Here is a 22,214-nt window from a genome sequence, read left to right as displayed (position 1 = left end):
CCGGCTAGCTGTGGTGCGCTAACCCCTTCAGGCTGTGTTCACGCCGCCAACCCCCATCCTCTCCCTGCGATCCGACCGAAGCCCGAGCCTCAGCTCCCAACCCCGCCCGCCCTGGCGGGTGAGCAGACAAGCCTCTCGGGCTGGTGAGTGCTACTCGGCACCGAGCCTCTGTGCGGGAGTCTCTCCGCTTTGCCCTCCGCACCCCTGTGGCTGCGCTCTCCTCCGTGGCTCTGAAGCTCCCCCCTCCGCCACCCGCAGTCTCCGCCCATGAAGGGGCTTTCTAGTGTGTGGAAACCTTTCCTCCTTCACAGCTCCCTCCCACTGGTGCAGGTCCTGTCCCTATTCTTTTGTCTCTGTTATTTCTTTTTTCTTTTGCCCTACCCAGGTACGTGGGGAGTTCCTTGCCTTTTGGGAGGTCTGAGGTCTTCTGCCAGCGTTCAGTAGGTGTTCTGTAGCAGTTGTTCCCCATGTAGATGTATTTCTGATGTATTTGTGGGGAGGAAGGTGATCTCCACGTCTTACTCTTCCACCATCTTGAAGTTCCTTCTCTGTACCTTTTTTAAGAGCAACACAGAGATGATATTGTGACCTTCTCTGTGCGTTACATCAGGAGGCATGTTATATCTACTTTTCCCATTACTGGTGATGCTAACATGGGTCATTTGGTTATTAGCATGCTGTCTGCCACATTTTTCCCCTTTAAGGTTATTCTTCTTCCATCTGTAATTTAAATGTTACTATTTTTACCTTTGTAATTATCATACTTTGAGACTATATACTCATACTTCTGCCCATCAGTTTTAGTGTTCATTAATGTTTCTTTCTTTAACCAGTTAATAATCTGTTGTGTGCCATATGGTGACTTTTTAGTTCCATTATTCCATCTACATTTATTAGTTAAAATTTTACAGTAAAGATTTGCTTTTCCCTTATTCCTTATTTGTTTATATTAATATTAGCTCATGGATTCTTATTTTATACTTTGGGCTAAGTTCCATTGCTGTCATGATTTATGTTGGTTTTCAAAACTATCCTAAGTTTCGCTTCTGGGAGGCCCCTGAAGTTAGTTGTGTATCGTTTTGAACGTCCCTGTCATTTCTTTAAGTGCTTTCTTATATTATGGCACCCCAAGATATTCCTGGCTCATCTTGTGCTTTGCTTGCCCCAGTCCTGAAATCAGGACATTTTATCACGGAGTTCTGGTTCCTTTTATTAAAGAATAATCTTCAGAAACCGTGATCAAAAGAGTTAGGCATTGTATTGTCCTGGAGGGCCATTGACTCCAAGCCCTCTCAGTGAACAGAGCAAGACAATGTATGCACAAAGTGTACACACACACACACACACACACACACATACACACACATTTGTATCTATGTATCTGTGTGTCTATATCAGTATGTATGTTAAAATCCGAGAGTATACCAATGCCTCTAATATCAATCCAACATAACAGAATTCAACCTTTCCCTATTCCTTATTTTTTAACAGTCTTCTTTTCCAGTGAGAAAGCTGGCTCTCATTATCCATGATATATTTAATTATTTGTTCAATCCTAGAATAACACAAGGTACGTTTGAAATTGCTAACCTATACCCCTGTGAAAACAAACCTATTATTTTTGTGCAATTCTTTGGCTTAAAAAAAAAAAATTATTGGAAATTCCCTGGTGATCCAGTGGTTAGGACTCGGCGCTTTCACTGCCAAAGGCATGGGTTCAATCCCTGGTTGGGGGACTAAGGTCCCACAAGCCATGCAACGTGGCCAAAAATAAAAATTTAGTGAAGTACAGTTGATTTACAATGTTGTGTTTACTTTCTGCTGTACAGCAAAGTGACTCAGTTATACATATATATTCTCTTTCATATTCTTTTCCATTACGGTTTATTACAGGATATTGAATATAGTTCCCTGTGCGGTACAGTAGGACGTTGTTGTTTATCCATTCTGTATATAATAGTTTGCATCTGCTATCCCCGAACTCCCAATTCACCCCTCCCCACCTCTCCTCCCCCTTGGTAACCACAACTCTGTTCTCTATATCTGTGGGTCTGTTTTTGTTTCATAGGTATGTTCATTTGCATCGTATTTTAGATTCCACACATAAGTGATATCATATGGTATTTGTCTTTCGCCTTCTGACTTACTTCACTTAGTATGATAATCTCTAGGTCTATCCATGTTGCTACAAATGGCATTATGTCATTTTTTTTAATGGCTGAGTAATATTCCATTGTATAATATACAACATCTTCTTTATCCATTCATCCGTCGTTGGACGTTTAGGTTGTTTCCATGTCTAGGCAATTGTAAATAGTGCTGCTATGAACATTGCAGTGCATGTATCTTTTTGAGTTATAGTTTCATCTGGGTATACGCCCAGGAGTAGGATTGCTGGATAATATGGCAACTCTATTGTTAGTTTTTTGAGGAATCTCCATACTGTTTTCCGTAGTAGCTTTTTGTGCAATTCTTTTTGTCTTGAGCCTTGGATTATATAGTCAATATATTAACTCCCAGGTTGCTTAGGTTATGCTTAAGTGTGGTTATGCTGTTCATTTATTATAAAGTTAGTTTCATTTGTTAATGTCTGTCCACCATTCTCCCATATGTATTTTAGTTATTTGTTCCGTAATACATGAAACATTGTCATAGTTCTAAAGTCAGAAGTATATGAAAAGTTATGCTCAGAGAAGTGTCCTTCCCCCATCCCTTGCACCTCAATCCCATTTACTCACTTCTTTCCATTCTGTTCCCACTTATTATTCCTTTGGTGTAACTTAACCCATTAGTTCCTTGCATATCCTCATATCCTTCCTATGTTTCATTGTATACAGTTGAGCAGATACATGGATATTTTTATACACTCTTCTATATCCAGCAATAGGCACATTTATGTATGTGTGTATGTAAGTATATATGTATATATAGTATTTTGTGTGTGCAGCATTGTTTGTAATTGCAAAATAATGGAAACAAGCTCCATGTGTACACAGAGGAGAGAGACAGAATTAACTGTTGTACATTGTTGTACATGCACACGATGAGACGCTGTGTAACTGTAACAAAAATGAAGATGATCTCTATGAACTGATTTGGAGATAATTCTAAGATACATTGTTAACTGAAAAAAAACTACATAAGGAATAGCTTAAGAGTGGGTCCCAGCAGGAACCCCCTAGAGCACTTGTGTCTCCAACACAGTTCTTTCCCTACCATTGTTTGTACCCAAATTTTCTCCTTGGAGGATTCTCTCTTTAGCTTGTAGTTTTCATACAAAAAAAAAAAAAAAAAGCAAATGTGAGGGATGAAGCGATGACACAGTAACACAGTTACCAGTCACTCACAGTTGAGGAGATAGAGGGTTTGAGAACTGCCTTGGTCAAAGATGGAAGGAAAAAGTCCTGCAGGTACCAGGCACTGGAGAAATGGGGAATGGGATCCCTGGAGGGGAATAGAATCCCAGTAGTAAGTGTTAACTGTTTTTCTTTCTAGACGCCAGCTAGGTTTAGGCTTAGGCAATGCTTTGCATGTACCCTACTGGGAAAAATAAGAGTTTAATGAACAAGTAACTGTGCAGATGCCCTAACCTAAAACTAGTTTGTATTAATTAGGCAATGAAAGAACTATCCTCAGTTGTTTGGGGAAGAAAATGTAAACATAACAAAATGTAATTAGATCTCTCGCCATAATAAGCCACTGAAACAAAAATTGTATCATTTCACACTTTATTGACTACCCCCAAAATGTCATGATTTTGGGTAGAGTGGGGAAGAGAGAGAGGAAAGAAGAGGGGAATCTTATATGGGCTCCTGGGGCGCTTGACCAAAACGTACTCATGCTTGGAATTGAATCCCATTTTAATTAACGAATTGCATTTGTTTTCCCTAAAGCAGGCAGACACCGTGGAGTGTGTAAGGATATGCATGTTGTTATATAGTAGACCCTCCGTATCTGCAGGCTCCATGTCCATGGGTTCCTCATCCGTGGATACAGACGGCCAGCTGTATACTTTTCTCACTCTTTATTCCTCTTACCTTTGCCCCTTCCTTGATAGAGATGCTAATGAACTTCTTCCAATTTTCCCTATTGTTCCCCCTCCCTATAGGCTCATGCTCATGCACTTTACCTATTTCCCTCCCCCCAATACACACACAATCACCCTTATTTTGGCTAATTCTTCTCAGTCTTCAGCTCTCAGTTAGATGTCATTTCTCAGGTAATTTTTCCCTGACCATCCAGAATTGGTGAGGTTTTTCTTTTATGTATTATTTTGTCTGTGCATCTAGAAATCTTACTGATTTGCTTACTTAAGTGTTCATTTACCCTTCCTCTAAGGTCTTTGAATAGTAAAGCTAGTCTGTCATCGACCTCTGATTATATCCCCCTAGAGCAGTATTTACCACCCATGACATATTTACTAAGTGAACGGATCCATCCGTGGTCCAGCAATCCAGGATGTGAGGTAATGTAAAACCTGGGTTCTCCTCTCCCTGAGTCATTTAGAGGCTATAAATATAATTGGAAATGTATTGAAAAACAGTTAATAAAAGACAACAGGGTTATTAAAGCATGATTACCATCATTTAAGATATAGTACATATTCTACTTTATCTCTTGATAGACAGCTTCATAAAAAGCCTCATCACCTAAGATTAATGGAAATTATTTTCTTAGCTCATGTCATAATAGAGATCATCAGCCTGGTGCAGTCTTCTTTTGCACAACTCCAAGTGGGATATAATAAAATAATGTGAAATGTGGAGCTATTTGACATGCCTGTAGTGGTTATAATTTAGTTAGCAGAAGTAACAACAGGGTGCAGATCTATTGACTTAATGGTACTAGTAATTTTTTTATTGTAGAACTTCTTAGAGCCTGTCATATACTACTCTTCACTGTGAATCTTGCAGAGGATATATTATACAGCATTTCCAAAATGATTATGGAGTAGTTTTTCTTTCTCCCCATAAATGAACATGTTCTAGAATTAGTGATTATTGGGACTTCCCTGGTGGTCCAGTGCTTAAGACACCACACTCTCAATGCAGGGGGTACAGGTTGGATCCCTGTTTGGGGAACTAAGATCCCATATGCTGCATGACACAGACCAAAAAAAAAAAAAAAGAATTAGTGATTATTACTATCTGTCTATCTATCTATATCTATCGTCTGTCAACTAATCATCCATCTACCCACCTACCTACCTATTGAGAGAATGATTATTGAATTCTTACCTCTTCCTCTCTCTCCCCCTGCTTTTATGCCATTCCACAATTCCTTTCTGCCATTATACTTTTTTTGTTTGTTTTTCTAACTTCTCATTTCTTCCTTATATAAAAAAAGAAATATTTCAGATACACTCCACTTTCACTACAGCAGGAACCTCGCCCTCCCCAGCTGACAACCTGATTATAAATAAATCATGTTGGGGGTCCATGTGTGTGGGAATATGCCCCTACACTTCCCCAGAGGGGAGAAACATTCATAATTATTAGGAACATAATAGAACTAATGAATATGCGTATCTCAACTATAAACTCTAAAATACTTCAGTTCTGATTCTATAACAGTATAAAAGAGCAAATAGAAAAATATTGAAGTCAAAAATGAAAGCAAAAAATATGACATTAGTCAGAGATAGCCATAAAACAAAATAGGCAAGAAGTGTGAATTTATCCTGGCAGTACTTTGGGCCTTGAAGTTTGCTCTCACAGGCTTGTCTGACCAAATGAGCCAAAGCAGTTAATCATTCTGTTGTGTGACGTGTGGTGTGGGACAGAACAAAAAGATTGGAGGTTCACGAGTCATTTACAGTCATTTCCTTCAGTATGTGCACATGGCCTTCCCTCCATGTGTACATACTGAGGGAAGGCCATGTGAGGAAGCAGCAAGAAGGCGGCCTTCTGCACACTAGGAAGAGAGCCCTCACCAGCACTTGACTGTGCTGGTAACCTGGTCATAGACACAGACGTCCCGTCTCCAGATCTGTGAGAAAATAAATTTCTGTCGTTTAAGCCACCTGGCCCATGGTATTTTGTTACAGCAGCTGGAGCTGAGTGAGGCAGTATTATACAATATACTGTATAACATATTATAGTATAAAAAGATCATATGTTTAAGATATATCTTAGTCCTACTTTAAACGTGTTTTATGTAATGGTGTAGGGATATAAAGTTCAGAAAAGCAGTGTTGGCGATTAGCATGTAGTAATGACAAGACCCATCTCTCCTGTTGTCTCTTTCCCTAGAGGGTGAGGTCTTCAACGTCAAGAGTCACGTGTAATTCAGGATTCCCATGCTTTTTATCTTTGTGTTCTCAGCAGCTAAATAACACTGAGTGGGTGCAGAAGATGTGGTAAGTTGAGCGATACGTTGAATTACAGTTGACCCTTGGACATTGCTGGGGTTAGGGCCCCCGACCCCCATGCCGTCAAAAATCCATCTATAACTTCACAGTCAGCCCTGTGTCCGAGCTTCCTCCGTATCTGCCTCTGTTCCATATCCTTGGATTCAACCAACCACGGATTGTGTAGTAGTATAGTATGTATCAATACTTATTGAAAAAAGAAATCCATGTATAATTGGACCCATGCATTTCAAACCTGTATTGTTCAAGGGTCAGCTAGTTTTATCTAAATTAACGGGTAGAATGATATTCCCTAAATAGTAAGGCTTTAGGGCTTTTGAAATAGAATTCAAGTGTATACACACTTCAGGTGATAGCACTTTTATAGTTAAGTGGAAAACCCTAATACGGGATATTTGTGAAGGGGGTTGGGCAGGTACTCTTGTTCCCTCGGATTTTTCTTGCCTCTGTCAGAGAAGGCTTTATCCACATTAAGGGTGTAAATTTAATTTCTCGAATGTTTCCACCTCTTGGCCTGGTCAGGTAGTCCTGAGAGTTTGTCTGGTTGGCTGTGTCCATCCGTAGGTGTGTCCTGGAGAGCTTTTCTTTCTCTTCTGGTTTGTATTCACTGTTTGCAAACAGCTCCCCTGGCAATAGGCATGATGGTTGCTGTGGGATGGTACATGGACAATTCCAATTTTTCCCTGTATAATTGTCTTCTTTATTTTCCCTCAGAATAGACTATAATGAGCAGACCTATGTCTCTGGAGCTTTTGTTTAGCAAAGATTTTATTGGACCTTGCTTATCATGCTTTCCTTGTATGTTCAATAATTATATTGTCAGTGGCATAAGGACACAGTTTCTGGGTGGCAATTTTCTATCTTTTTGCTTTACATTTGGAATCTGTCTCCCTCCTACTTCTTTGTTTCCCATTCTTAGGAGTATTCCAGGTATGTTTCCCTTTCTTCATTTTTCTTATGACTTGAGACCAATTTAATGATAAACTTTTAATCCAGAGTTTCTAAGAAGCTAACACACCTTCAGAGGGAGAAAACTTTTTCTAGTTAAATTGTATCTGTGGTCTTCCTAAAATGACCTAGCGAAATATGACTCTGTGATAATCTATAGTGCAGTATAAATGGTGTGTATTAACCATGGCCATTCGTGTCCAAGGTGGGTTTTCAAATGGAAAATTTAAAAAAAAAAAGCTTGGGGGCTTCCCTGGTGGTGCAGTGGTTGAGGGTCTGCCTGCCGGTGCAGGGGGCGTGGGTTCGAGCCCTTGTCTGGGAGGTTCCCCCATGCTGCGGAGCAACTGGGCCCATGAGCCACAACTGCTGAGCCTGCGCGTCTGGAGCCTGTGCTCCTCAACAAGAGAGGCCGCAACAGTAAGAGGCCCACGCACCGCGATGAAGAGTGGCCCCCGCTCACCACAACTAGGGAAAGCCCTCGCACAGAAATGAAGACCCAACACAGCCAAAAATAAATAAAATTAATTAATTAATTTAAAAAAAGAAAAGAAACAAGAAAAATCTCAAATAAACAACCTAACCTTACACCTACAGCAATTAGAGAAAGACAAACCCCCTCCCCCCCCAAAAAAAAGCTTGGATTTCTGTCATGACATATGGCAATGCTAAGATAAAGAAAAAATACAGTTTGTAGTAACAGATGGATTCGAACCACACTTGGTTCTGTTGAATACTTTTTAATATTTAATTTACAATGAATCTTTAATATAACATTTAACTAAGTGTTCTGTCACATTCTTTTTAAATGTATGAAGCCTTTTCAATGTAATTGTGTCTAGAAAATTTCATAAGAATATTGACTGTTTAAAATTAAAACTGTCTTCGAAGGAAAAAAAAAAAACAGTAGTTTTCCTGAGATTTTTATAGTTCCCTTTTAATTGTGCTGTTTTAAATGTTGTATATATTTTTAAACAGTCTGTCAGCCTCTTCTTTATTTTCTGTTTGCTGAAAAAAAATGGAACCAAATAATGAAAGTAACTTTCATCCAAGAAAATGAAACATACATGAAAGCCATGCTGAGGCCATTCAATCCATTCTGTTTGTTGGTATGGAGCCAAATACCACAATAGTTTTCTAACAGGACTAGAAATTATGGTGGTAGTATAATCATGGTTGCTGTCTCATGGAGATAATCTGAATAAATAAATCCCTAAGTAAGTGGTAAAACAGCCTAGTCAATCACATCTAAAGAAACCCAAGGAAAAAGTCTGTGGAGTTACTTATAATGTAGTTGTTAAAACATTTCATACAAGGTTCATTTTTAATTTTTTTTCCAAAAGTGTATTAGACAGTAAAGATGAAAATGGTAGCAATTAAGATGTGTTCTGATTTATACCTCATGTTACTTTCCATTGGATTGTTACATCTTGATCATGACTGTAACACCTTGCTCCCATTAATGTGGAAGAGAGGAATGTAAAGCTGTGTTCCAGGCCAATAATTATTAAACTGTTTCTTCCCTTGCATTTGATGATACTCTCTATAGGGGCAAGTGTTAGGTTGACATTATCTTTTTTAAAAAATTTAGGAGATGTTACAGACATGCAGAGTTTATTGAGGATTATATTTGAAAGTCAAGCCTTTGTTTGGTAAACATCTGTTATAAGAGGGAATAACACTGACTGAAGGTCTATCCATTTCTGGTTTGGTGAGAGGAACTTGAATCTAGTTACAGAGTGCTGTCTTGATAGCTGTTGTCACTTCAGGCAAAGCATTTCTTTCTTTATTTACTTATTTATTTGGCTAGTTGCTCCGCAGCATGTGGGATCTTCCCAGACCAAGGCTCAAACCCATGTCCCCTAAGTGGATTCTTAACCACTGAACCACCAGAGAAGTCCCTGTCGTCACTTCAGAAGACTCATACCGGAAAGAAAAATTGGTGCAGGTCATAATTCTTGAAGTCTGTATCTCTGGACATTTCTTATACATCCTTTTTTAATTCTAGGTCCTTGAGGTTTTTTTATTTATAGCTTTTTTTGCCTCACTGTGTATTATGGTGAGTATTTCTGAACAGTGTCCCATTAGGAAGTAGATGTTTAGGTTTGAAGACAGTTTTATAACCCTTCCTCTTAGCTAGGACTTGTGGGCTTATGGTCTTTTCGAACAGAACAAACAAGGAGGAACAATGAACTGTTGCCTAACCGGGTGGGTTAGGAGGAGTCATGGTGTCATAATGTCATCTACTCTTTGGATCCTTGATCTTAGGCTCTGATCTGAGTCTGCTGTTTCTTTCACTCTCCCCCCTTCCCAGACCATTTGATAATGACATGATAACATGTATTATTTAATTTGGTGCACCACTAGTTTTTGGCTCTTTGACGCCGTGTTAATCTTGTACATTTTTAGGGGTTAATATACTTTTACAGGGAAGCAGATGGGCTTTTCTACCATAGCCATTGTTTGATATTTGAAGCTGAAACTTCCAAATGAAAAGGAATAAGCCCCTGAGTTCATAATGGGTCAGACAAGCTGAGTGTTTTAATTCCCCCATCCCACTCATCTTTCCTTTAGTTGAATAGTCTCTTTCACCACCCCAGTGAGTGCCATAAGATGTTTAGTCCCAGAGCCCATGGTTTGCTTTATTTTATGTGCTAGGTAAACAGAATCTCAGTTCTCTCTGCCTGGTCCACTCCCTTTCTCTCACATTGGCTAACTTCGATATCCTTCCAGAAGGATATCCTTTCCTTTTGTATTTCTTCAGTGGCTTCATATGTAACAAAGAATAATTTCAGTAGTACCCAGCCTGTGCTGGTTCTGAGGGACGTCAAATGGCAGTGCTGCATCTCAGGACAGTTTTACTTTTTAAACAAATAAGAGTACAAAGTGTCATGAATTGTGTGTTATTCGTGCCCCACTGTTTAGTGACATTACCGCACCATATGGTGCTGCACTGAATGATTCCAAACATACTGGGAAATGTTACCTACTCCACAGTACAATAGGCATTTCTTTAAAAAATACATGTAGCAATAAAGCCTGGACATATTTATCCTTTTCCTGTCAGGCATATTCTTTTTTTTTTTAAATGTAAGTTTATTCATTTATTTATTTTTGGCTTTATTGGGTCTTCGTTGCTATGCACGGGCTTTCTCTAGTTGTGGCCAGCGGGGGCTACTCTTCGTTGTGGTGCACAGGCTTCTCATTGCGGTGGCTTCTCTTGTTGCGGAGCACAGGCTCTAGAGTGCAGGCTCAGTAGTTGTGGTGCACCAGCTTAGTTGCTCCATGGCATGTGGGATCTTCCCAGACCAGGGATCGAACCCGTGTCCCTTGCATTGGCAGGCAGATTCTTAACCACTGGGCCACCAGGGAAGTCCCAGGCATATTCTTATAACACGGCTTTTATTTTCTAGTTGATAAGCATCCCATACTATGAAGCTGCATACTTGTCCTGCTTGCAGTGGGCTATACACCTAAGCTGGTGAAGGTTTAATTCCTCTCTCTAGTGCAAGAAAGCCAACAGTTCATGCAGCCGAGGAGCCCACTGATAAGGCAGATGTAGTTATTTTGAACATACCCTGTCTTGAGAATGTATCAGCAGTACATTGAGGTTGGCTTATCCCAGGAGGGGTTTTGAGAGTTGAGAGAGAAGAAGCCAGAATCAACTATCGGCAGTTGTACATTATTTGAAAGTTTAAATCCCAGAGTTAACTCAGAATGCACGTGTCTAAACTCCTCTTCATTTTTTTGGATATCATTATAGGGAAAAAAAATAACATGGATGAATACATCAGTACAGACCCATCTTTTTTTTTTTTTTTTAATTTTTTAAAATTACTTAATTAATTTATTTATTTTTTTGGCTGTGTTGGGTCTTCGTTTCTGTGCGAGGGCTTTCTCTAGTTGCGGCAAGCGGGGGCCACTCTTCATCACGGTGCGCGGGCCTCTCACTATCGCGGCCTCTCTTGTTGCGGAGCACAGGCTCCAGACGCGCAGGCTCAGTAGTTGTGGCTCACGGGCCCAGTTGCTCTGCGGCATGTGGGATCCTCCCAGACCAGGGCTCGAACCCGTGTCCCCTGCATTGGCAGGCAGACTCTCAACCACTGCGCCACCAGGGAAGCCCCAGACCCATCTTTATCTCATTTGAGCACCAGGGTTCTGGAAATCAAACTGATTTTCCTTTCTCCGGCATGCTTTATTTTCCAAAATGGGTTGGGAATTATTTTGTCTTAAGGGAAGGGATAAGCAAGTATGTGAACGATATAGATTTACAGAGACGATTTTTTTTTTATACGATGGATTAGCTTCAAACAATACAATGAACTTTGCAGAGAAATCGTGTTTTTTTTTTGGTGGCATGCTCATCGTTTTATGTACATCTTCAATGTGTACTGATGATATTGCATTTCACTCGGAGAAATTACCACCATGCCTGTACTTGGCTTTTAACATAAACCGTTCCTTTGCTGTTTAATAGAAGAAGTAATTCACTTAAATGATGACAGAAGTATGTGTTTTAAATAGAGTTTGTCTGGTGTTCCGAGCCAGGTGTCCAAGGAGGATGATGTAATGTTAGGGGTTGAAAGTTGCACCGGTCAAAAGAAGTTGGAGGAAAGACATACAAGTGAGAATGATTTTGTGAAGGGTATTCCCCCATTTCCAGTTGAAAACAGTCTTCTGAGGGGTTACAAGAAGGTAATATACAGCTTAGAGAAGGCACAAAGCTTTTATGTATAAAGAAGGGACTAAGTATGGTAGAGCTAGGTTGGGCCCATAAAGAGACCAAACCAAAAGATGCTATTAAAAATTAGGGACTTCCCTGGCAGTCCAGTGGTTAAGACTCCGAGCTTCCACTGCAGAGGCTGTGGGTTCAGTCCCTCCCTGGTCGGGGAACTAAGATTCTGTAAGCCGCATGGCACCGCCAAAAAAAAAAAAATTAGCAACCTTGGTCCCTCTCCACTTCCTTCCACCCACATTCACATCCCTGTTGAACATCAGCAAACTCCCAAGTGCTTATTTGTTACTGTCTCAAAAGGACACACTGAATTCTTATTTCAGTTATACTTAATTTTCCTCTACCTTCTAATAGAGATTACAGACGTACCTCTGGGATCTTCATTGGTTCAGACCCTTTGTGAAAGAAGTGGAATTGGTGATAACTTTGGATAGTAGAATTTAAAAACACATTTTTATTGCTGTGTAATACATTGCAAATTAAATGCTCCCTGTTTTGTCTGAGATTCTTTGAGGCTCTGTTTTAATACAGAGGTAAGACGTGTTTTACTTAGCTTAGCAGGATCACATTTTAGCATAGAAATGAACCTAAGAAGAATGAGAAAATTTGTTTTACTCTAAGGAGCTAATTGTTCTTTTTATAACCTTTTTATTGTTTATTTTTGTAGTTGAGTTTTTTTTTTTTATCATGTGTACTATAAAGATGGAATTCAGCTAAGGATTGTACCTAAATTATTAGAGACTGTCATGAACAGTCGAAAGTAATGAGGTTGTCTTATGGAGGAAATAGGTTAACTACAATCTAGAATGAAAAAAAAAATTATTTATACATCAGTCTATGCCATCTCTCCCACCTGGAAAGGTGAGGGGAATCAAAGCTCTGTAAGTTTACTTTCAGTGTAAGACTGTCCACGGAGAACCACAAAGTATTTAAAGTGAATGGTGTCTCTTGCCGACACTTTGTTAAAGGGACCACGATGATTAGTAGGAGTCACTGAAGTACGCCTTACTAATGTTTCATACCTTGATAATTGCCACACTTGCTGGGTGCTGGTGAAGGAGAGGGATGAAGAAGAAAGTGTTTGTGATGAATTCCACTACAGAAATTAGAGATGGTCAAGAAACCCTCCTCCCACAGTTGAGCTCTTATCTAAGAAAAAAGACAACATGCACACACAACATAAAAGTTACAGTTGAGACCACGCGCAGTGATGGCAAACCAATCCTCATACAATAACAATAATAACAAATAAGATTAATGGTAGCGGCTTTACAATCTATATTTAATTTTAACTGTGGGAATTCCATTTGTTAGAAATCACCAACATTTTAGAGAAAGCAATAGAATAAAGAAAGGTCATTGAGAATTTTCTTCTCTAATCCAAACTACTGATTCAGCTGAATTTCATGGAGTCGGCAGTTCCTAAAGTTATAGAGAAATGGCTGGGTAATTGAATTTGTCCCATTTGTTAAATTGCATTTTTGAAAAGCGGAATTATATTTTTAATCCCTTGAGAGTAGGAGCCCAGGGCGGTATATGAAATCCTAAATGCTGATTACTTTTAGATTCTCTTACAGTATGAAAATTCCAGGTGAAGCCACCTCTTTATACCCTCCCACCTCCTGAAGCTCAGAAGAAATGTGGGACATTATCAGAAGTTCGTTTGTGCCAACTATCGTCTGTATCTCAATTATGCTGAACAAGTTCTTGGATTGTGTAATTTTTTAATCACAAAAAATCTGACCGCTTTCTGTCTTCAGTAAAGTTGAGGTTACAAAAATGAATTAAAATGTGCTTGAGTGGAGCTGAAATGGCATAAGCAGAGCATACTGAGTACCACCTTCTTGGGGAACTCTGATTTGGTGTGATCCATGGTACCGTACTTTCTCCTGGCACTAGGAAGCATGTAGATGCCAGTGATTGAGGTGAAGACGGGCACATGTGAATTTTAAGCCTCTCCCAAAAGCCCTCTGCTGAAAAGGCTTCGCTTATCATAACCTCTGAGAATAGGCCAGAGAGAGTTTCTGCAGAATGAAGTATTAGGTGAAGGAAATGACAGTGGCCTGTGACATGTCCTTTGCGAGACAGAACAAATGTAGGGCACAGTAGTAAGTGACTAAGACCCAAGGGATGGTGGCTGGGGAGCTTCGTTGGGAAGAATGTGGGACTAAGAAGCTCAAGTGAGATGTGTGTGAGGGAGTGTGGCTCTTTGGAGGGGAAGGAGGGAAGGCAGATGCTTTTTTGCAAGTTCATGCCATTGATACAGAGAGAGACAGTTGATGGAAATAGATGAGAAGACTCTCTTGGTTCTTCTTGAAAGTCACGATCCAACCAGGTCATGGAGTCTATTCAAAGCCTTTTCTACACTGTGGTCCCAACCTGCTTCTACAGGATCCAGTTGCTCTCCAATGTGTCTGTGCTCTATAACCAGCCACCCTCCTCCTCCACCTCTGTTCATAGTATTCCATCAGCCAGGAACAATCGCTCCCAACCCACCGTCAATCCCCGTACTTACCATCTTCTATGGGCAGTGAAAACCATACTTTTCTCATAAAAATGTCCCAACTGCGTCATAATGCTTGTCCTCTTTTCTACATGGCCTTTGGTAAACTGGGGTTGCCATCCATGGTGTCCTTACCTCTCCTTATGTACTTATTTTATGTGCGTGTCATCTTCTCGGGCGAGAATGTGAGGCTCTTCCGTAAAAGCATCACACGCTGTATCATTTGTCTTCTTCTCAGATCACATGCTGCCTGGTACTTTGTTGTCCAGCACATATTTTTTGTTCCTCCACACGGATCACTGCAAACCTTGATCACAATACTGCCATCCTTATCTGGGGCACAGGAGTCCTTTTAGGTTTGTAACGGAGATGCTTTCTGGTAGAACCCTGCCCTGGCTCAGGTGTGGAGTGACTATTGTCCTGTGCTGGGGAGCACTGGTGTCCTATTTGCATTTGAAATCTCCCGGGAACAGCTTCCTGCGGAGCACAGCGGGAGCACGAGGGCAGAGAGTGAGTGGTGTGCCTCTGAGGCTCCTGGCTTTGGGGTTATTAAAGCAGAGTGTTGCTGTAATTGCAGCACAATGGGAAAGCTCCCCACGTCACCTTCCCGGCTGCTGACCCCAGCCTCCTGCTGGGCAGCCTCGAAATACATTAATAAACCTCTGTGGGACCACAGGGACAGCTGGAGTGCCTTTGATTCATCTGCCCTTGTTCCTCTGGTTTATCTGTGTTTACATAGAAAGGAGGTGATATTTACTAGCAGAGTCTCCAGGTGAGCCACGGGGGAAGACATTCCGTATCTGTGATCCCTGAGACACAGCGGGTCACTTTTCTGAAGGCTTTAGCAAAAGGGTCACATCTGGCCTTTTTAAAAATGTGCTCTTCTTCTGAGCCTATCCATTTGCTCTGAGCTTACAGTTTTCCTGTGAGAGAAGTCGTCCATTTCTATTATATATACTTTATTTGTGTTTTCCTTTTTATGCGGTGCATCCTTTATTTTCTCACCATATTACAAACACTCTAGTGTCATCAGGGCTCTTGCTGCCTCTGTGTCTTCCTCCCCAGAACTCCTTGTGTAATACTTGGTGCATAGTGATGAGGTGATTACGAATCACTTCCAGCAGCTGCCGTCTCCTCACTCACCTCCTGTTCATCTCTACCGCCAAACTTTTACTGTTTTTTAAAAACTTTACTATGAGGATAAACAGGCTGGCTTCCTAATCCTGTCCCCTGTCTCCTCGCCTGTGATATCTTGTGACAGCCCTTTCTACAAGGGCGTGCACACGTGGTCCTTAAATACATCTCCTTAAATACAGATAGAATGACCTGTATGAATGCCGTTTTCTGCCCAAACAGGGAATTTTACCTCGTGACTCACTTTTCACTTGGTCTCAACCGTCCAGGTCTCTTGTAGTATTTCCCTGAAGCATCCAGCCTCCTGCATGGGTTCCAGGCAGAGCAAAAGGATTTGAGGAAACTGGCACAGTTCTGGTTTTGTTTTAAACATCTTTATTGAAGTATAATTGCTTTACAATGGTGTGTTAGTTTCTGCTTTATAACAAAGTGAATCTGTTATACATATACGTATATCCCCATATCTCTTCCCTCTTGCGTCTCCCTCCCTCCCACCCTCCCTATCCCACCCCTCTAGGTGGTCACAGAGCACCGAGCTGATCTCCCTGTGCTATGCGGCTGCTTCCCACTAGCTAGCTATTTTACATTTGGTAGTGTGTATGTGTCCATGCCACTCTCTCACTTTGTCCCAGCTTACCCTTCCCCCTCCCCATGTCCTCAAGTCCATTCTCTAGTAGGTCTGCATCTTGATTCCCATATTGCCCCTAGGTTCTTCATAACCATTTTTTTTTTTTTTTTTAGATTCCATATATATATGTTAGCATACTATATTTGTTTTTCTCTTTCTGACTTACTTCACTCTGTATGACAGACTCTAGGGCCATCCACCTCACTACAAATAACTCCATTTCGTTTCTTTTTATGGCTGAGTAATATTCCATTGTATATATGTGCCACATCTTCTTTATCCATTCATCCAATGATGGACACTTAGGTTGCTTCCATGTCCTGGCTATTGTAAATAGAGCTGCAATGAACATTGTGGTACATGACTCTTTTTGAATTATGGTTTTCTCAGGGTACATGCCCAGTAGTGGGATTGCTGGGTCGTATGGTAGTTCTATTTTTGGCACAGTTCTGAAGAGCAAGGCAAGCTTTGCATTACATGTCAGGCTGAAAAGGATGGGAAACATCACATTGGAAGCAGAGGCTCCTGTACTTCAGAATCAATAGCCAGGCCCCGGGTGTGCTGTTTGTCCCAGGTTCTCTGGCCTGCCAACCCCATGACCCAGGCTGTTTGAGACTGACTCCTGCTCCTACCCTTGAACTCCAAGCCCCAGAGAGTGTCGAGAGGTTCATCTCCAGTTTGCCCCATATCTAAACCCTGTCCTACCCTTTAAGGGTGCACATTCAAAGTCTCCTGCTAAAAGTGGGGAGCATACTTCCCCAACCTCGGTGCCCAGCCCCTGTTTTTGGCTGCACCTGCCTGATCCCGGCCTGGTTTCAGGTTCCCAGTTCTCCTGGAAAGCCCTGTGACCACCCAGGACATGGTGCTTATACCGTAAGTCCCTAAGTTTTTCTCACTTTATTTATTTATTTATTTATTTATTTTATTTTACTGAAGTATCGTTGATTTACAGTGTTGTGTTCGTTTCTGCTGTACAGCAAAGTGATTCAGTTATACACACACACACACACACACACACACATATTTTTTTTCATATTCTTTTCCATTGTGGTTCATCACAGGATATCGAATATAGTTCCCTGTGATCTACAGTAGGACCTCCTTGTTTATCCATTCTCCATATAATAGTTTGCATCTGCTAATCCCAGACTCCCAATCCATCCTTCCCCCATCTCCCCTGCCTCTTGGCAACCACAGGTCTGTTGCTCAGTCCCTAAGTTTTTGAACTCATTCTGCTACATTGGCTAGTGGGAGTGATAGAGAGCGCTGAGAAGTCTGGGGATTTCTGTTCCGCACCTGGATTTTCAAGGTGCTGAGGATGATAGAGCCCTGTGGAAGGAAGGCTGAGGAATGGCTCAGGTGTAGCCTGGAATCGTAGCGCTGGGCTGGGGGCTTCCCACCGTGGTCCCAGTCTAATCGCCTTCCCATCACTGTGCCTCACTGGCTTCGCTAAAGAGCAAAGGGCCAAGTCCCTGCTGGTGTCAGGTTGCAGGTGTGGAGGTGCTCTTTGGATCTGGGGGAGAGCCCTAGAAAAAAGGATGGAAGACATTTCTCTAGTCTTATTTTAGAGCTCCCTTCCGTGTCAAGGAGAATACATGTTTCTTTTGACTTCCTATATTGCTGATTGTGGACATGGGAGTGATAGATAACATTTGAGCTGTAGTCTCTTGAGCAGAGGAAAGAATACAAGTCATCTAATTCAGCCTGCTCATTTGACAGGAGATAACCGAGGCCTGTGGCGATTTACGTGTCTGCCAAGGTCACACAGCTGCTCGGTGAGGGCGCCTGACTCCCTCCCCAGTGTCCTTCCCATTGAGAATGACACTGCCCAGTTTGTTTAGCTCCATTTCAGCTAATTTCCCACCAACCCCATGAAACAATCCACCTTCCTCTTTTCCCCTTTGTGTAAATGGCGTCACACCAATTCCTTAGGCCCCCAGGATGGGGATCTTGACGTCATCACCCTTTCTCTTTACACCGTCCATCACTAAGCCTGGTGGATTCCACCATCTCTGGATCTGGTGTTATCTGTTCTGTTCCTTTCCTTCTCTTTGTATTCTTTGTACTTGGCATTTATGTCTGCATGACCCTTTCCCACCATTGCTCCCAGTGGGTTTTCCTGACTTCCTGGGGGGCATCCTGCCCTAAAATCTGTCTTCCAGATCCACCTCCGAATGCATGGCTGCAATCCTATCTATCTTCGGCATCCCCTGTCATCTAAGTGTCCCTGGACTCTCTGTTGCCTTAGAGTCTCCATCTGAGATCCCAAGTTAGGGAAGCCAGCGACTTAATGAGGAGAAAGCAAACACTGCGGCTCACCTTTACACAAAGGCTCTGTGAGGAGAGACGCAGGGGCTATCGGGGCTTCATAAGGTTAAGGCTTCCTCTTCTAGTAGCCTGAAGAATGTACACTTTGACGTGTTATATTATATACTTGTCTATATTTATATATACACGCACACATAAATATGTCTGAATATATTTGAATATATTATAACATGGGGCACACGAACACTCCATCCTGTCTGAAAGAATGATGTTGTTTTCTAATGCGTGATCTTTTATTTAGGGGAATGTTGAAAGCTTTTCAGGAGGAATACCGCTGAAGGATTCCTTGGGTATGATTTTTTATTAATGTTGATTATACTTTTTAATTATAATTTCATGCTTGTAAGAATCTGGCTTCCAGATTAGAAAGTTGAAAGGAAGGCTTATTTGAACTTGAGCTCATAAAGCAGAGGAAGCAAAAAGTTTTCTGTAAAATTACAAATTAGATGAGGAAGGAAGATTTGGGATCTTAGGCAATTAGGAGTGATGTACACTGACAGTTACAGCAATATGTCAGTTCATCTGTGTTTGTTGTGTGGAAACTGATAGTGCGTATATATTTGTGTCAAAGTTCTTATCTTAAACCTATAGCAGTTTTCATGACCATTTTAAAGAGAAATAAAAAAGTCCTGAAGATTATTGATTTGTCTCACATTGTTTGCCATCCTCTTGCTCTAGACATTACCTTCTGATCAACCAAAAGATGTTCACTGGATAATGAGTAGAAGGAGGGTATTGTGTTAAACTCTGTGGATAGACACAAAGAGCTGTGTGTACGTGAAAAAAAATTCTGCCAGAGAAATTATTGATCTAGTTAAATAGAGTACCTTATAGGTACTCAAATTAGTATGATAATCAGCATTAAAAATCAGCTTCCTAAATATTCCAAAGGAGTGGAAGAGAAAGCTTCTAGGAATTAGAATGAGATCTGTGTGGGTTGACTGGGGTGATCATGAAAGATTTTATGGAGCAAATGACACTTAAATTTTGCCTTTCGAGTCCAAATAATTTATCTTGTTCTTTTTACCTCTGCCTGTTCCAGGGCCCTGAATCCTAGGTGATTTAAAACTGCAGACCTAGGAGCCGGGCCAGCTCTGCCAGCTCTGTTAAGAGATGCCTGCCAGCTATTTGCCCCCCACAAGCCCCTCACTCAGTTCTTCAGCTTTAGTGAGATCCTCACCTAATCACCAGCTCTGCTACCCAATCTTCCACCACACTCAGCTGTGGGCCATTTGGATGTTTTTTAACTATTATTATTTAGAGTGAGTAATTTAATTCCAGAGATGATGATCTATATTCTTTTAAGTTTCAGTAAGTAGTCATTAGAATGCTTAATCTCAGGCATCTTTTTTTTTTCTCCAGTCTGAAGCACTGCCATGCGTTTAGATAGCGCTTATTAAATTTTTAGCCCTGCCAAGCCACTACGATAACAGGAAATATTGAAGTTTTGCTCCTTTGATTTTAGCCTAAAGCCTTATCACAAAGCATATAGTCACCCTGTGTTTGCACACTCGCCTGGGCTTGATTTAACAGAACCGTTGCTTCCTTTTCATGCTTTCTTGTCACAGATTTCTGCTGCTTTTGTTTTGTGCCGGAGTTTTCATTTCATATTAAATCTTTATTAACTTAAAAGGTGAGTGGATGTAGTTCAGCCACAGCGGCAGGACCACCTGTTTGAAGGTTGGATGTGATATCAAAATGAGTGTTGTAACGCTTTGAAGGGATACATTTGCCTTTGGGATTTTAATAGAACTTTGTAATTATGGATTATTTCAGTGCAAATACATTTTTAAGTAACAAGTTCCTGCAACTCTTGACATCATACGCCCAACATAAAGCAATCTCAAATAACCTTGAGGAGTTCTTCACAGCTCTGCAGAGGCTAAGATAAAATCTGTCAAGGTGAATTAAAAGGCATCTAGAAGCTTCGAATTTAAGGTTCTGTGTTTTCCCCTACAGGAAGTTGATGGCGTTTTTTGATATGTAATTGATTGATATGTAACTCAGGCCAGGCAACTGTATTTCTTATTCTCCTTTACATGTCTGTGATATCCTTAAAGAGAAAAGAAAAGAACATTGGCGAGACTTTCAGAATTGCCTCAAGTCACTTCTTCTAAGAGAAGACAGAACTTGTTCGGGGTCCTTAGCTTACACAATTATGAACAGAGATGCCCCTTTTTATTTTTTGATTTTAAAAAAGTAACGTTTCCTTTTGTTTATTTGGGATTTTACGGGATCTATTATTTACTTAAAAATATACAGTTTTTTATTCAACTTAGAATTTACTGGCTAAAGTACTTTATCTTTTGTGTTGTCTTGAGACTGAGCTTTAATATTTTATTGGTAATAAATTCTAAAAGGTGAATGAGAATTGCAAAGGAGTTTTTTGCTTTGTAGATTTATAGTGATGGTGACTGGACTTGGTTCCTACTGTCACATCTCAAGAAGGACATTCACACCTGCCAGCTTAAACATTGCTTGTTTACAGAGCCCAGTATACTGCGGAGGTTGTCTGTGCCCCTGTGCTATGACTGTGACTGTGAAGCTTCTGTGAAAGTTTGTGTCTCACTTTTATATCCTTGATCATAATCACTCTCTTAGTTTATAGATATTATAGACATTTTGTTAATACTTACATCATCTCCTTTTGACTGAAAGTGCCAGGAATTTTGTGCCATAAGACTGCAAAGGCCCAGTAACTTCAGATTTGGATGGAACCTCGCTTAAAATATTCCCCATTGGGAAGTACCAGAGAAGATCATGCATTTCGTGATGGTTTGATAGCCCGTTATAATTTAAAGAACACTTTCATATCAATGATCAGATTTAAGAAATTCAGTAAGAGGGCAGTTTATTATCATAATGATTTTCTGGACAAGGACCTTCATCACAGTGACCTGACCAGCATTTCACCCCCAGGAGAACCAGAGCCCAGGCTGGGACCCCCATGCCTTTTAACTTAGGACTAGTGTTGCTTTCACTAATCTGCACCATTTCCTGCAACGCTTGTCACAAACAAGTGTTCCAGTTAAATGTCCTAGTTAAGGGTGGGGAAAATCTGTATACATATTATAGTAGTTACATATTGCCTTTGAAGAGCCTGCAGTCATATAGAGGGGATGAAAATTATAGGACAGGTTGAGAAGTGCTATTAGAATTAGATAATTTTATACCCATTCCTTTGAGTTCATAGAGGGAGAACTGACGTATGTTACCTGAGAGGTTTCCGGGAGAAAAGATCTTTCCAGACGAACTAAAGGATAAATAAGTAGGTAAAGGACATCTCAGGAAGGGGGATGGTGTGGGCAAAAACATGGCGGCATGGAAGAGTGTAGCCTGTGTCTGACTGTAGGGAGAAGTAGAAACTGCGGCTGAACAGGTGGGATTTAAAATAAATTATAGACTAAAGCTTAGCTTCCGGGTTATGACCTTGTTTTGCAGTTGAAATGTCCTTAATTGTTTTTGTTTTTTAATTTTAATTTTTTATTTTTTACGGTAGCTCCTTGTTGGTTATCTGTTTTTTTTGTTTTGTTTTGTTTTTTTAAATTAATTAATTAATTTTTTTATTTTT

General features: G+C 40.7%; 1 protein-coding gene and 1 long non-coding RNA gene across 6 annotated transcripts in view; both read left to right on the top strand.

Annotated features, from left to right (window-relative positions):
- The window catches only part of UNC5D (unc-5 netrin receptor D), a 590,870-nt gene that overhangs the window by 143,618 nt on the left and 425,038 nt on the right, over positions 1–22,214 (top strand). The gene's annotated exons all lie outside the window — the stretch shown is intronic.
- LOC309651615 lies at positions 1,654–21,826 on the top strand. The gene is made up of 2 exons (XR_014258255.1): positions 1,654–11,108; positions 11,436–21,826. It is a non-coding gene; the product is annotated as an uncharacterized lncRNA (long non-coding RNA).

The sequence above is a fragment of the Balaenoptera physalus genome (assembly GCF_965194825.1).
Source record: "Balaenoptera physalus genome assembly, chromosome: 21".
Taxonomy (NCBI): domain Eukaryota; kingdom Metazoa; phylum Chordata; class Mammalia; order Artiodactyla; family Balaenopteridae; genus Balaenoptera; species Balaenoptera physalus.
Note: the sequence above shows the minus strand (reverse complement) of the source record. Positions and strands in the feature narration are given on the sequence as shown.